An 11,869-nucleotide genomic window follows, 5' to 3' on the forward strand; every position below is an offset into this window, starting at 1 on the left:
TGTACAAAAAACTTCCAGGTGGCTGTAGCTAAAGAAGTCCCAGGTTTCCCACAGTGCTGGAAGAACTGTAAGTTCTCATCAGTCAAAGTATAGAAACCTGCTGAACACCCAACAGGGCTATAGCAGAAAGGCATGCCTTGTAGAGTGCCTCTATCCTAATGAAAACTGTATTATAGACCCACCCCAATGAAGCTTCAAAATTAGTACATTTTGTACTTCAAATCAAGTCAATGTTTAAAAACAAAAGCAGTAACTATACTGTGGCATTTATAACATATACATAAGTGAAATTATGACAACAATGAAAAGGAAAATGTTTAATAGTGTAAATAGTGTAAAGAAATACAAATAGTGTAAAGGAAATGGAATTATAAAGTCCTTAGACTGTATGTGAAGTAGCATAATCATATCTGAAGGTATAGTATGATAAGTTAAAGCTGTATATTAAAATCTCTAGAGGGGAGTGTAGCAGGCTAAGCCTCTCCGAGGCACTGGCATTCCATATGGGTGCTGGTTCGAGACCTGGCTGCTTCTCTTCCGATCCAGCTCTCTGCTACAGCCTGGGAAAGCAGTAGAGGATGATCCAAGTGCTTGGGCCCCTGCAACCAGGTGGGAGACCTGGAAGAAGCTCCTTGCTCCTGGCTTCAGATCAGCCCAGCTCTGGCCACTGCAGTCATTTGGGAAGTGAACCAGAGGATGGAAGACCTCTCTCTGTCTCTCCCTTTCTGTCTATAACTCTACCCCTCAAATAAATAAATAAAATCTTCAAAAATAATCTCTAGAGGTACAATTAATAAGTCAATAGTGGACATAGATAAAATTTCAACAGCAATCCAAAAGATAGGACAAGAAGAAACAAAACAGATGGACAAATAAAAACCAAACAGCAAGATGACCGACTTAAGCCTAATTATTTCAATAAACAAATTAAATATAAATACTTCCAATACCTCAATAAAAAAGGCAGAGTCTCTCAGATTAAGTAAAAAAAGACCCAACTATATACTGCCTATAAAAAACATACTTGAAATAAAGACACAGATATATTGAAAGTAAAAAAACAAAAAGATATGGTGTGTAAGCATAAGAAAGCTGAAGCAGCTCTACAATATCAGACAAGCAATTTTACCAAGGATAAAGAGCAACAGTTCATAATGATAACTGAATCATTTCACCATAAAGAGATACAGAAAAGATATCAATCTTATGTGTACACCTCTGGGGAGGGTGTTTGGTGCAGTGGTTAAGCCACGGCTTAGGACACCTGCACCCATTACCAGAATGCCTGCATTCAAGTCCTGGCTCTGCTTCTGATTCCAGCTTCCTGCTACTACAAATCCTGGGAGGCAACAGGTGATGGCTCAAAGAGTTGGGTCCCTTGGGAGAACAAGATGGAGTTCTGGGCTCCTGATTTTGGCCTGGTCCAGCAAAGGCTTGCTACAGGCATTTGGGGAGTGATTTGGTGGATGAAAGATCTCTGTCTCTTTGTCTTTCAAATAAAAATAGACATATAAAAGTGTACACATATAAAAATAAAGGTCCAGGATTATATGAGGCAAACACTGACAAAATAGTAAGGAAAAACAGAAAAGTCCTCAGTGACAGTTAGGATTTCACCAATCCTCTCAGTATGTACCAGAACAATGGCAGAAAATCATTAAGACGACAACATCACTATCAACCAACTTAACTTGATAGACATTTACAGAAAATTCCATCTAACAACAGCAAGATACACCTGTTTTATAAATGCACATGGAATATTCACTATAACAGACCATATGTGGAACCATAAAATAAGTTCCAGTGAATTTAAGAGGACTGAAATTATGCAGTATACATTCTCAAACCCAAACAAAATTAAATTTGAGGCCAGCGCCGTGACTCAACAGGCTAATCCTCCGCCTTGCGGCGCCGGCACACCAGGTTCTAGTCCCGGTCGGGGCACCGATCCTGTCCCGGTTGCCCCTCTTCCAGGCCAGCTCTCTGCTGTGGCCAGGGAGTGCAGTGGAGGATAGCCCAAGTGTTTGGGCTCTGCACCCCATGGGAGACCAGGATAAGCACCTGGCTCCTGCCATCGGATCAGCGCGGTGCGCCGGCCACAGCGCGCTACCGCGGCGGCCATTGGAGGGTGAACCAACGGCAAAAGGAAGACCTTTCTCTCTGTCTCTCTCTCTCTCACTGACCACTCTGCCTGTCAAAAATAAAAAAAATAAATAAATACATAAATAAAAAAAATTAAATTTGAAATAACAGAAAGATGTCTAGGAAATCTTTAAATATTTGGAAATTTTAAAGTATACTTTTAAATATCTATGGGTCACATTTTTTCAAGAGAAATTTTTAAAATATTTTGAAAATAAAAATAAAAATGCTTATCAAAATGTGTAGACTACACAGAAGTCATAGAAAAATGTATAGTTAGAAGCTTTACAAAAAAGGGGAGGTCTAAAGTTGATGACATAAGCTTCTACTTTAAGAAACAAAAAAACAAACGGTAAATTAAACCCAAAGTAGAAAGAAATAATGATAAAGAGCAAAAATCAGTAATACAGAAAACTGACAATAAATCGAATACAGCTAAAAGTTCTTTGAAAAGATCAATCTAGCTAGAAATAAATAAAACACAAATTACTAACATAAATGAAAGAAAATCAGTATAGATCTTACAGAGATAGTAAAGAGATAATGAGAATTGTTACGAGCAACTTTATGTCAATAAATTCAACAATTTAAATGAAATGAAAAAAATTCCTTGAATGACACTAATGATCAAACATGACACAAGAAATAGTACACCTGAGTGCCTTATACTGAATAAAGAAATGAGGAGCCAGCGTTGTGGCACAGTGAGTTAAACCGCCACCTATGACGCTGGCAGCCCACATGAGCACCAGTTTGAATCCTGGCTGTTCTACTTCTGTACTTGGACCCCTGCCACCCATGCAGGAGATACAGATGGAGTTCTGGGCTCCTGGCTTTAGCCTGAACCAACCCTAGCCATTGCAGCCATTTGGAGAGTGAACCAGCGGACAGAAGATCTTTCTCTGTCTCTTCTTTTTTTTTTTTTTTTTTTTTTTTGACAGACAGAGCTAGACAGTAAGAGAGAGAGACAGAGAGAAAGGTTGGTTCACTCCCCAAATGGCTGCCATGGCCAGAGCTATGCCGATCCAAAGCCAGGAGCCAGGTGCTTCCTCCTGGTCTCCCATATGGGTGCAGGGGACCAAGCACTTGGGCCATTTTCCACTGCCTTCCCGGGCCACAGCAGAGAGCTGGACTGGAAGAGGAGAAGCCGGGACTAGAACCGGCGCCCATATGGGATGCTGGCACCGCAGGCAGAGGATTAACCTAGCAAGCCATGGCACTGGCCCTCTCTGTCTCTTCCTCTCTATCACTCTGCCTTTCAAAGAAAAAAATAAAGTAAATCTGAAATAAATTCACAATTTAAAAATTCCCACCAAAAAATATAATCTCAGATGGATTTTACTGGTAAAATCTATTGAAAACAGATAAAATAATGCTACCCAAACTCTTGGAAAATAAAGGAGGCAGAAACAGTTCTCAATTCATTTATGAAGCCAGCATTATCCTGATACCACAATCAGACAAAGACCTTACAGGAAAACTTTAGACCAAATTCTTTAATGTAGTACTAGCAAGTCAAATCCAACCACGTATAAGGATAATACGTCACACCTAAGAAGGACAGGAATGCAAGCTTAGTTTAACATTCACTAAAGAACCTGCGATCATCCCAAAAGACGCAGAAAAGGCATCTGACAAAATTCCACACCCTTCATGATTAAGACAGTTAGCAAAGTCAGAATAGAAGGGAATTTCTTCAACCTGATAAAAGTTATCTATAGAAAACCTACAGCTAACATCATAGTTAATGGTAAAAGACGTTTTCCCCGAAAGATCAGGATCAGTACTGTTACTGAAGTACTTAGCCAGTACAGTAAGACAAGCAAAAGAAATAAAACACATTTAGATTGAAAAGGAAGAAGTGGGGCCGGCGCTTTGGCATAGTGAGCTAAGTCTCTGTCTGCAGTGCCAGCATCCAATATGGGCACAAGTTCGAGTCCTGGCAGCTCCTCTTCCGATCCAGCTCTCTGCTTATGGCCTGGGAAAGCAGAAGACGGCCCTTCTTGCACCTGCATGGGAGACCCAGAAGAAGCTCCTGGCTTCTGGCTTCGGATAGGTGCAGCTCCGGCCGTTGTGGCCATCTGCGGAGTGAACCAGTAGATGGAAGACCTTTCTCTCTGTCTCTCCCTCTCTATCTGTAACTCCACCTCTCAAATAAATTAATAAAAATCTAAAAAAAAAAAAGAAAAGGAAGAAGTAAAACAATTTACTCAAAGACAATATGTTTGTTTACCTAAAACATCCTAAGGAATCCATAAATAAACTATTATATTTAATAAATGGCTATTGTAAGGTCACAGACTACAAGTCAATGTATATAATCTTATTTTTATACACTGGCATCAAACAATTGAAAAATGAAATTTTAAAAACCAGTAATACAATTAACATCAAAAAAACCAAGATATTTTTAGAGATAAACTTAAAAAATACGCACAAAATCCTAAATTGACAACTATAAAAACAATGTTGCAAGAAATTAAAGAACTGAATTCATCAGCAAGCACATCACATAAACTGACTGGAAAACTCAACATTCTTTCCCCCTCTCAAAGAAACCCTTTATTTAAAGAATACAAATGTCATGCATTTTACACGTACAACTATAGGAATATAGTGATTCTTCTCACCATACCCACCCTCCCACCCACTCTCCTACCCTTCCTTTTCCTCCCTCTCCCATCCCCAGTCCCATTCTCCACCAAGATCCATTTTCGATTAACTTTATACACAGAAGACCAATTCTATACTAAGGAAAGAGTTCAGGGGGCCGGGGCTGTGACATAGCAGGTGAGGCCGCCGCCTGCAGTACCGGCATCCCACATGGGTGCCAGTTAGAGTCCCCGCTGCTCCACTTCCGATCCGGCTCTCTGCTCTGGCCTGGGAAAGCAATGGAGGATGGCCCAAGTCCTTGGGCCCCTGCACCCGCATGGGAGACCCAGAGGAAGCTCCTGGCTCCTGATTGGCACGGCTCTGGCTATTGTGGCCAACTGGGGCCTGAACCAGTAGAGGGAGGACCTCTCTCTCCCTCTCACTCTCTGCCTTTCCTTCTCTTTCTGTGTAACTCTTTCAAATAAATAATCATTAAAAAGAAAAAAAAAGAGTTCAGCAATTTGCACAAAAAAAAAAACAAAAACAACAATAACAAAAAACTGTTCCTCAACAGTCCAGACAAGGGCTGTTCAAAGTCATTGCATCTTGAAGTTAATTTCACTTTTTCTTTTTTTTTTTAGAAAATTAACTTTAAAGAATCATCAAGAATGATACATCTTTTGCAAGCACTTTTACATAATTATAATACAACTCTTTGAGGACAGAGGTCCTGCATGGGGAGTTAGTGCACAGTGACTCCTGTTGTTAATTTAACAATTAACATTCTTATGTATGATGTCAGTGATCACCCAAGGTTCTTGACATGAACTGCCTAGGCTATGGACGCCTTTTCAACATTCTTAAAATGTCAATTTTTCTCAAGTTGATCTATGGTCACAAGCAATCCCAAATGAAATTCCCCCAGGTTTTTTACAAAAATTGACAAACCAAGTCTAAAAACTTATTTGAAAATGTTAAACATCTAAAATAGCGACAACAATTTTGGAAAAGACAAATGTTAAAGGTTTTACAGAGCTACAGCAGCTAAGACAGTGTGAGACTGGTAAAAGGACTGACATACAGATGAAAGGAACAAAGTCCAGACAGAGTAGGCTCACAAAACACCTACTGGGCAATAAGCACATGAAACTGTTCAGCACTGCTGGTATCAGGGAAATACATATTCAAACTACAATGAGACACCATAAATGGATACAAGCAATTTTAATTTCAGCTGTACTGAAATACTAAAAGCTGGTGAAGATATAGAGCAACTCTAACTGTGACGCAAAGCTGCCAGAAGGAACACAAACATTTTGGAAAGCAGCCTGGAAGTTTCTTACAGTTAAACATTCATGTAACACACAATCAGCAATTCTACTCTGTAATATATCTCTAAGAAATGAAAACATACATTAACAAATGAAAACATGCATTAACCCTAAAACTTGTATACAAATGTTTGTAGCATCTTTTTTTCATGATAGTAAAAAACTCGAAATAACCTAACAGTCATCAAGACATATAGGTTGGCGCCGTGGCTCACTTGGCTAATCCTCTGCCTGTGGCGCTGGCACCCCAGGTTCTAGTCCCGGTCCAGGCACCGGATTCTGTCCCGGTTGCCCCTCTTCCAGGCCAGCTCTCCGCTGTGGCTCTGGAGTGGAGGATGGCCCAAGTGCATGGGCCCTGCATCCGCATGGGAGACCAGGAGGAAGTACCTGGCTCTTGGCTTTGGAAACATAATTCCATCTGACTGTATACTGACTAAATATTGGATGCTGGTATATATTTAAAAATCAATATTTATCTTTTAGGAAATATAGTCTGAAATATTTATTGATGAAGTAATATGGTATCTGGGATTTGCTTCAAAATAATACAGAGGATTGAATGAATGGTAGTATAGATAAAAGATTGGTCTTAAGTTAATTTTTTAAATTGAGGATGAGTGTATGGGGTTTAATTATATTATTCTGTCTACTTTCATATATGTTTGAGATTTTCCATAATAAACAGTTACTAGGCACTTAGTCCAGCAGTTGAGACACAGGTTAAGATGCCTGTGCTCCACAGGTTTCCTCTATGGTTTCTGATTCCATTTTCCTGCTAATGCAGACCCTGGGGGGCGGTGGTGGGTTCCTGCCACCTACAAAGGAGATCTGGATTGAGTTCTTGGTTACTGGCTTCAATCCCTCTCCCCCTTCCCAATAACTGCAAAGCACTTGGGGAGTGAATCAATGTATGGCATCTTTCATTCTCTCTCTCTCTCTCTCTCTCTCTCTCTCTTATTCTCATTCTCTTTGTCTTCCTCTCAAATAAATAATTTTCTTGAAAAAAAAAAAAGTATCCTCTTTTTCTTGAGTTGATGGCTGATTTCTTGAGTTATGCAGAATTTGAAGACTCTCCAGGGAGAATTTTACATGATCTTCATTCAGAAGTCCACATTCTAAATGATGATGTTAATATTCTTGATAAAGCAAGAGTGGGACGTCAGAGAAAAAAAAAAAGCTTTAAAAACACTTCCCCTCAGATCTGGGCTATTTCAAGATTCCTCCTCCCCCCAACCCCCCAGTCATCACTCTTCTTCCCCTTGGGCCCTCCATTTTTCCCTAGCAAAGCACATGTAATGTGACTCGGAGCTGACCCAGCCCGATCATCCTGGGAATGTCCTTTTGAAGCCAGCCACACACAAATCTAACTCACTAAATCACAAAATCTGACATCATGCTGGTGCTCAACGAGTATCAGATCAATGAATTACAAGCAAAATTGTGGGAGGCGCCCATGGTCCTTCAAACTCAACTTAGCTCCCTTTAATATTTTGCAAAATATTAAATCTCCTACCTCTTTCTTAAAAAAAGATTATGGTATCTGAAAACTTCCTCAATAACAAATATTGAAACATTTTTTAAGAAACAGTCTTAATCTAGGGAGGCGGTATCCTCTCTTGGCACAAGGTGGTTCTTTCTCTTATCAGAGTAGTAATAAGGACAGTAAAATGCAACCCTCTACAAAAATCCTTATCACGCACACTCCTGACCTTCCTTTTGAATGTTCTTGTTTCTTTGCATTGGAACGTGCCTTTCCACGCTGTGGTTCATCACCACGCTGGAGGAAAGTGAGAACAAGAAAAACAGCCTGTAAAGCTTCAGAACAGAAAACCGGAAAGTGAGATCAGGGACATCCCGGCATGCATTAGAGATAAACAGCAATTCTATCCCGAAAGGCCCTTCTATCTACTATGCTTGCTTGCTTTCCTTTTTTTTTTTTTTTTTTTTTAAGATTTATTTATTTCAAAAGAAAGGCAGAGTTAGAGAGAGAAAGACAGAGACGAGGGAGATCGTCCATCCGCTGCTTCACTCCCCAAGTGGCTGCAATGGCCAGGGGAAGAGTCAGGAGCCAGCAGCTACTTTTAGGTCTCCCTCGTGGGTGCAGGGGCCCAAGCACTTGGGCCATCTTTCACTGCTTTCCCAGGCCATAGCAGAGAGCTGGATCAGAAGAGGAGCAGCTGGGATTCCAACCAGCAACCATATGGGATTCTGGCTTTACCCACTATGCCACAGCACCGGCCCCATCTTCTACACTTTCTGAAATCAGTCTCTTACCTTCAAGCTCACACAAAACATGGCTTCCAACACCCTTTTCATTCCCTCCACTGAAATTATCCCTCTACTTTCCCATAGGACATTCAACCAACGTCTCCTGGAGAACCCACAATATTATCTTTTGGGTCTTTCTTACTCAGTACTGTCTACTGCTACCCAACAGATGGAAAGATTCTTTTCTGGTCATTAGCTTTGTTCCATTTAGTACCAACCCTGTGGAACCAATAGCACTTGCTGTAAAAACTCACATTCCTAGGTCAAGGGCTTTAACACTGGAGAGAAGGAACTGATAATTAGGTGGCTGTTCTATTTTCGGGACTGGGGATCAGGAATAACCAGCCACCACTCATTGGCAGACGAGTAGTTACTTCGTGTTAGCTAACGTTCTATCTCCTGCCAATCTGGGGACTGAAATATTTTCTACCCAGGCCTATCGTACTGACTTCAAGTTCAGTCTTAACCTATTCAAAACCATGAGACCATGTGCAAAAATGCACTGTATATGAGGCGTAAGGGTGAGAGCTTCTAACTTGCCAGGCAGCACTTCTAGCAAACTGCCTACAGAAATCACCGCGGAGAAGACCTAAACCCCCAAGACTCCCACTCCTGGGAGAGGCTGCACCCTCCCGGCTTGTCAACTCCTAGAGCCCTGGCGGAGAAGGGGGCTGGGGGGGAGGGTTGTGAGCGGTGAGGGGCGCACGCGGGGGACACTCGTACCGGAAAGGAAGGGAGGGGTTTTGGTCTTGCACCTTTAGGTCTCACCCCCACCCCCTCCCGCAGCCCCCAAAGTAATCAATAGCCAAGGCCTAGGTGAGGTGCACTGTAATAAAAAATAAATAAATATGGATCAAGAAAGATCTGGTTTTGTTTTGTCCCCCACCCCCACCCCAGCCCTGGCGTATGTCAGACTGCAACTTCAGAAAACATCAGCAAAGTCCCCAAAGAGATCTCCGGCGAGGAAGACCGACGTGAGACTCGGCGAAGGGAGCCAGCGGGGGAGAGGGGAGGTGCGCCCCTGGACGCCGAGGGGACGCGGCCGGCCGGCCGGGGACGAGGGGCGGCAGGCTAAGGGCAGTGCGCCCCCGCAGCCTCTCCCCGCGGCCGGCGCCGGCGCCTGGACCGTCCCTAGTTCCTCCACGCCCGCCTCGCCCCGCGCGCCCCTCGTCGAGGACCCCGGCCCCCAGCACAGCCCGCAGCCGTCTCAGCTCGGGGCAGCAGCGCGCGCGCGGCCCGAACCCCGGGCGCGAACTCGCGGGTAGCCGCCGAGGGCGACCTCAGCCCGGAGCGAGTGCCTCCGCCGCACACTCACCATGGCGCTCGATCCCGCGTCCCGGACGCGGACGCCTGCCCCGCGCTCACGGCCGCCGCCACCCCCATCCCCCACGCACGGCCCGCGGACACCCCGGCCAAGCCGCCGCAGCCCCTGCAGCCACCGCCACGACCGCGCTGGCCGCGCACGCCCCGCCCCCGCCGCGGCCCGCCCCCCGGGGCCCAGCCCATTGGCCCGCGCTGCCGGGGGCGGGGCTCGGGCGGCCGCGGCAGGTGGGGGCGGCGGCTCGCGGGCGGGGGCTCCGGCTGTCAGCGGCGCCCGGCCGGACCCTGTTCTCTGCGGCCGGCGACGCGTCGGGCCGTCTGGGCGGCTGGTGGCGGGGCAGGCGGGGCGACTCGGGGAAAAGTCACCGTTTGCACCCTCCGGCAGGGAGCAGGTCCTCAACCCTTGTTAAACTGGACGTGGGTCGGGTAGACACTGAAGTGTTTGCAGGCAGGATTCTGGTCTTCAACTGACCTCGTCGGCCTTCGTACCCCACCCTTCTCGTTTTCGAAACCAAAGAAAGTGCATTTTGGGCCAAACTTTAAAACTGTCTCAGCTGATAAATTTTGTGCCAAATTTGAAATGTCTAAAATGGATTCTGATTTTCAGAAAAGCAAATTCCTCAAAAGATTAGTTGTTATGCACAGTTCTGGCACCTGGAAGGCGCCCAACACCCGCAGTGTGGTTCTCCGTTTTTACCATTAAATGCTCCTGAGCATGGGTAGAGGGCCAGGGTGGGGGGCAAACAGATGACCAAATTAAACCATTCGTCCGGTGGGGTCTCATCATAGATGGGAAGTGGGGAGGACAGAGTTCGTATTGAGTAGAGTATTGTATATATTGGAAACACTTTCCCAAGGACAATCTACAGCGAGTATTCCACGACTGTGAGCCGATAAGTGGGAACATTGTGGGACAGGAACTTGGAGAAGTTCCTCAACCTCCTTCTCCCCTTAAATCTTTTCAAAATATGTGAAACACTTGCCATACTGCACTCCTCTTCAATATCAGAGGGTGTGTGATATTTGAGAACATTCTCAGAGGAAGGTAGCAGTTCATTTTTACAATAGAATACACACAGTTATTAACTGAGAGAACGTCAAAAACCTGGAATAAGGAACAGGTGGTTGTGTTTGGCAAAGAAATTAAAGAATAAAGGGCAATATCCACACTGAATCCCCTGACAATGTCCCAGCAGGTGCTCTGAATCATCCTGACAAGCTGACTTGCTTTTTTTTTTAATCAATAAATACTTCTTGGTGAAAGTGGTTCAGGATCATGACTTTAGAGGATAAGGAACAACAGATAAACAAGAAATTAGAGGCAAACTGCATACTGGGTTAATGATGAAACATACTTCGCAGATGTTATAGTACGTCATGTTAGAATTACAGCAGGCATTGACACGTAACCATTCTGCTGTTGAAATGTTCTGAAGCCTGCCTGTCCTCCCACTGAAAACCGATCATCCTATTTGACATCCTGTGGCACATAGGATATTATCCTTTGGGCATTTGGGAGTTCTGGTGCCATGTTTACTTGGTCGTGTTTGTTTATTCTAATTAGATTTCAAGTTCCACAGTTCTACATTACCTAGGCATCTTTCTGATACAGAATGGGCCCCCTCTGTGTTTTCTGAAGGAATATTGAGGGAAAGACAAGTGGGTCCAGGAATAAAAATTCTACACATTTTTTTTAAAGCATAATCTGCCCTCACCTTGGTGATAACTGATGGAACCAAATGTAATGGCTGCAAAAACGTCATGCCTAAGGCAGAACCTCCCAGATATCCTGTGACCTGAGGTGACTGGAGTGACTGTGAGGGCACGTTTTCCATGTGAGCAGTGGAGGTGGGAACCCAGCTCCACAGGAACACGCACAACAGGTGCTCTTCCTCTCAACCCTGCTTCCATGGCCGTCTGCTTAGGAGGGTGCAGCATTGTCCCACGAGGCCTATCCTATTTTTATTCCTACCACAAACATTTATTGAGGGTTTACAGTGTGCCAGGCACGAGGGACATGGTAGGGCACTTTCAGTCCTCTCTCAGATTCTTCACCATGATTAAATGCCTGGGAGAGGGGAAGCAATCCTGGAAGCAGGCGAGGGCTGCCCAAGGACAGGCAGGCTCGCTGGACTGGTGCTGCCCTTGACTTAGAAAGAGCGGCTAAGAGCTTGACAGGCCGCAATGAGTACAAAGGCTCCAGATTCCAGAGT

At 44.3% G+C, this 11,869-nt stretch overlaps 1 protein-coding gene across 1 annotated transcript in view; it reads right to left on the reverse strand.

Moving 5' to 3' along the window:
* ARHGAP29 (Rho GTPase activating protein 29) overlaps positions 1–9,717 on the reverse strand; it is a 79,112-nt gene extending 69,395 nt beyond the window's left edge. The window contains exon 1 of the mRNA XM_062191775.1: positions 9,652–9,717. The gene's annotated coding sequence lies outside the window, so the exon portion shown is untranslated. The remainder of the gene's footprint in view (positions 1–9,651) is intronic.
* Positions 9,718–11,869: the final 2,152 nt, after the last annotated feature.

The sequence above is a fragment of the Lepus europaeus genome, chromosome 5 (assembly GCF_033115175.1).
Source record: "Lepus europaeus isolate LE1 chromosome 5, mLepTim1.pri, whole genome shotgun sequence".
Classification (NCBI taxonomy): Eukaryota; Metazoa; Chordata; class Mammalia; order Lagomorpha; family Leporidae; genus Lepus; species Lepus europaeus.